The 5,157-nt window shown below is 33.7% G+C and overlaps 1 long non-coding RNA gene across 1 annotated transcript in view; it reads left to right on the forward strand.

Moving 5' to 3' along the window:
- Nucleotides 1-3,422, forward strand: part of LOC111087987 — a 53,395-nt gene extending 49,973 nt beyond the window's left edge. Inside the window, exon 2 of the long non-coding RNA XR_002612610.1 lies at nt 2,815-3,422. This is a non-coding gene — a long non-coding RNA (uncharacterized LOC111087987). The remainder of the gene's footprint in view (nt 1-2,814) is intronic.
- The last annotated feature ends 1,735 nt before the right edge of the window (nt 3,423-5,157 follow it).

A 5,157-nucleotide genomic window follows, 5' to 3' on the forward strand; every position in this document is an offset into this window, starting at 1 on the left:
ATTAAATCAAACCAATTAAAAACTTCTTAAACACAAAGCAAAAAAAAGGTAGCGAAGTTATAACGTTGCTCTGACTTCCACATATCTCCTGACACATTAAATCAAACCAATTAAAAACTTCTTAAACAGATAGCAAAAAAAAGGTAGCGAAGTTATAACGTTTCTCTGACTTCCACATATCTCCTGACACATTAAATCAAACCAATTAAAAACGGGTAAAAAGTGAAAACATCTCAGTTTACTTTTATTTTCATCCTTATATTTTATCTGATTTTCTTTGTTTTTAACTTAACTCCAAATTATATTTTCCTCTTATTTTTCATATATTAGTGACTGAATCACATTTTTATTTATCTAATTTCGTATTAATGAGCGTCACAGATTTAAAGAACCTTTCATAACACATTAATAATGTTAAATAAACACATGTTTAGTGTCAATTTTTTGGGTATATCATGAGTATAAACATGCGAATCTATACTAATAATAATTAAGAACATCTAATTAGTGAAAGATAGGATTTGTTAGCATCTTCGTAGCATTATCATACGGCCATCTATACCATGGTTCTCAAAGTGTGGTCCACGGGCAATGCAATTCACATCAAAATCAGCGCCATCCTCCCCGTTAAGTCTGGCGAGTTAGTTTTTTTTTCGGTGGCGACCAGTAAGTGGTCAGACGGGTCTTTTGCTCCGCCGAAGTGGTCCTCGAACGAAAAAGTTCTATACAGTATTGTTAAAGTATGTTTCACAAATGTAATTTTAAAGCTCTGTATTATCTAAGCAATGATTTTGTTAACGATTAACAGGTATTTAAATCAGAAAATATTTGCTATTGAATACGAGATCTGAAATCACAACTAAAGTCTCGAAGAGTATGTTCTTAATGCTTAGACGTATACATTTTTGTGTTTGCTGCTTTAACCAAAGTCTTATTGTTAACAAAAATGGGTGTTTCAATAAAACTGTTGTATCATTTCTATTTTTCACACCCTTTTGGAACGCATGTGTAAAGGTGGAGATTAATTTGAATTGATAAAACTGGGGAATAAAATGTGTCATGTGTTACGACAATGTTTATAAACTGTAAAAGAAAGTCTCGCTATATTAATGCCAACATCTATGGTACAATGTCTAATTAGAGCTTCGGCGACATTAATTACAAACTCTTTGGTTGGAATTTGCTTTCCTACAAGAAGTTGTTAAAGTACAATGTATCTAAAAGTACGAAACTTATCAGTTAAGTCCAGCTGTTAGACAAAGTTATGTGTCCTTGTTCTCTACATAACTTATCAGTTAAGTCCAGCTGTTAGACAAAGTTATGTGTCCTTGTTCTCTACATAACTTATCAGTTAAGTACACCTGTTAGACAACACTATTTATTGTTATTTTCGTTTAGCTCGGCACTTAATAAAGCAGATCCGGATATGTTTTTCAACTTGTAGGCTTGTATCTATTATTTTGACAAAGAACAGAGGTAGACTGAATATTGTTTGTTTCTTTGTTTGTAATTAAGCACAAAGCTACACAATGGGCTATCTGTGCTCTGCCCACCACGGGTATCGAAACACTGAATATCGAGAACTGAACTGTTATTTGATTTTAAATCATGTCTTACACTTACTACTCAAATGTATGTGCATAATTTTAAGTTATGTTTAGGAAATGTGCGCCCATCAAACAGTATCAGAGAATCAAATTGCTCTCAGATGTCATGGTAATAAGCCATGGACAACCACCAAGGTTTGAATTTAAAAATTAAAACATTTCTCTTCAGTTAAAGTAAATCAAATGTTGCATTTCTCTGGTACTTTATTAAAGATACATTATTTGTTTGTGTATCATATAATTTGTAACACTGCAAAATAACTTTTAGAAATACTTCACGCTGGCATTACTTTCTGTAAATCACTTCACTAGCACAAAAATGCTTTTAAGACAGAGAGAGAGGGAAATTTTTCCAAACTCGTAAATCTCTACCTTAAACGCTATCGCACCTAAATGTTGTTTATTTATTTGTTTATCGTCAAATTAATAACACTTCAAAAGAACTTGGCTATTTACTAGTTAATCAAGGTTTACTTGGTGGACTACAGTTTATTTGCTGGTTAGTTAATGTTTACCTGTTGGACTACAGATTATTTACTAGTTAATTAAGGTTTACTTAGTGGACTACAAATTATTTACTAGTTAATCAAGGTTTACTTGGTGGACTACAAATTATTTACTAATTAATCAGGGTTTACTTGGTGGACTACAGATTATTTGCTGGTTAGTCAATGTTTACTTAGTGGACTACAAATTATTTACTAGTTAATCACGGTTTACTTGGTGAACTACACAACTCATTGACTAGTTAATTAGAGTTTATTTGGTGGACTACAGATTAGTTACTAGTTAATCAAGGTTTACTTGGTAGATTTAACATTCATTTTGTACTCTCTGGTTATATAGTTCGAGGCGACTGTGGTATTTAGGATGAGGAATTCCTTTATGATGGAAGAACATATTAATGGCGCATCAGCAACGACTTTTTATGTTTTCCCAAATCATTCAAATCAAGATTCTTTCAAATTAATTTAAACTGGTGCCGTCATTTATCCAGAAAATCCTAACAGCACGAATTTATAACTAGATTAAAAAAACGGCACTTATCTCACTCTGCAGTTATTAAGGTAACATCTGTTATAGAAATATCCAGAAAAACAAACTGGTGTTGAAGGTGAATATTTGTTTAATATACACAGAAAGTTCGAGAATTATTTTATCATTTAGTACTTGTGATTATAATTTGACATACGATTTGTTTTTCCAGTGGAAGGGAATTTCCTAACGGTCTCGCAGTAAACTACAATGACAACAAGCGGATGAAGAGAGCGATTTGAAAATGACATTAGTTTTACCAACAGTTAAGTTGACACTAGCTTTTACGACGCAGGTGCATCTTTATACGTGCCTTTCATTCCGAGCACGTGAAACTTCATCATATCAAAACTTTACGTTCTCCATCAAGGTCCGTCAGAAGTTGAAAACAAAACTGATTTCCTGCTCTGACACACATCTGTTAAATAAACAATCGTATTTATAGTTACATTTTTTTTTATAGAACCAGAAAAATCTTCATGAAATCGGCATTCAATGTGAGTAAAGAACTTTATATGGAAAACACAAGAAGAGTTAACCTTTCAGTTCTTAGATGCAGTCTCCTTTCGTGGATAATTTGTAGTCATGTTGCCACAGAGGGTTAAGGCATTGAGAATAATACGAGAACAGTTGTAGTTAATCTACAAAACTGTAAACCTCCCGGTGACTGGCTCCACAAAATTGCACACTATTTTTAACAAGCCTCACCAATCTTGTACAGGTCACAGTAATTATTGTTGAAATTTCTGTTTATAAATAAAGTAAAAGAGCTCTTTTTCACCACAACTAAACATTCAACAAAATAATACGAGAACAGTTGTAGTTAATTTACAAAACTGTAAACCTCCCAGTGACTGGCTCGACAATAAGCTTGAATGTTTATTGCGCGAAAATTCGAGATAGAAACAACGCATACAGAGTTTACGCTTAAAATCAAACAAACAACACTGAAAATAGCTCTACGGAAAGTAAGTCATTGTCTTTGAATTTGCAAAACGTAATTTATTGTTATTTCTGCTATTGTGAATTTTGTAAGTTCAGTCGAACGACTTTCTGTGTCTGAAAAATGAGTTTTTGTTTTCATATTTTAAAATGGAAGTTGTCGTCTAAAATTTTCGGGTCAGTATTTTAACGAAAGAACTTCTAAAATCTTCTTTCTTTGTTTAGAATTTCGCGCAAAGCTACACGAGGGCTATCTGCGCTAGCCGTCTCTATTTTCACAGTGAAATACTAGAGGGAAGGCAACTAGTCATCACCACCCACCGCTAACTCTTGGGCTACTCTTTTACTGACGAATACTGGGATTGACCGTCACATTATAACGCCCCCACGGCTGAAAGGGCGAGCATGTTTGGTGTGACGGGAATTCGAACCTGCGACCCGTAGATTGCAAGTCGAGTGCCCTAGCCACTTGTCCATGCCAAGCCTTCGTGAAATTTAAAACTTTAAACTTTATCTACAATAATGGGTTCCCAGGCGGCTTTTGCGAAGTAAACATACATCACTTTGTGTGTTTGTCTGTTGTGTTCACCGAGGGGAATCGAACCCCTGATTTTAGCGTTCTAAATTCGTAGAGTTACTGCTCTCCCAGCGTGTATCACATATAGCGCAGATAATGTAGCTTCGCCGTGTCAGAAGCGTTTGTACTGTGCTGTCTCACACTCGACAAAACATTTCCATACAAACATTTGTAAAAATCACCTTGCTTATTAGTACTATCAATATTTCAAAAGCAATTTAAAATGTATTTCTCAAATGTTTAAGTCACTCTGTATTACCTTGTCCGTTGAATTGGCGTAACTGCTTTTTTCTTTCTTGATAACGTGTGTATTTCTGTGAATATAATGATACCAGTGGTGTGGTGGGCAGAACTCAGATAGCCCATTATGTAGCTTTGTACTTAACTACAATCAAATCAAACCGTTTTATTCAGTAATGATATCAATTTTCTTGGGTTTGTAATGTATATTTGGAAACGTCGAAATCTCTTACGTAGTAAATGTTACGAATGTGAAAAACCAAAATAAGACACTTATTCGGATAAACTTAAACGTTACACCAAAAGAAAAACAGGATAATCGATAAAAAACACTCTTTTGTGTATAATCCATACTAGGGTATTGATAACATTACAGTCAAGAAACTATGCTTTTGAAGTGACATTATTTTATGAACATCGCTCAGCAAAGCAAATTAAAAATTCGTTGTGAAAAAGGGGGGAAAAAAAACATACAAGATTCGGTTTGAAAAAATATGAATCTCAATAAGTAAGAATAATCAAATGTCAGAGATCATACATTGGTATTGTATAAAGTTTTTAAAGTAAGGATAATGAAGTTTCATCTTAAACTTAAAACTACATTACAGTAAACGCGCACTTAAAGCTTTGATCTTTGAATCCTTGTCATCATCAAACAGTTATTTAATTTTTAATACGTGCAACACTTTAGGGACATTGAAGGAAGAGTCAACTAGCAGAAACATGACTATTTTGTTGTTGTTCGTTTTGGCTGCT

The sequence above is a fragment of the Limulus polyphemus genome, unplaced genomic scaffold (assembly GCF_000517525.1).
Source record: "Limulus polyphemus unplaced genomic scaffold, Limulus_polyphemus-2.1.2 Scaffold2948, whole genome shotgun sequence".
Classification (NCBI taxonomy): domain Eukaryota; kingdom Metazoa; phylum Arthropoda; class Merostomata; order Xiphosura; family Limulidae; genus Limulus; species Limulus polyphemus.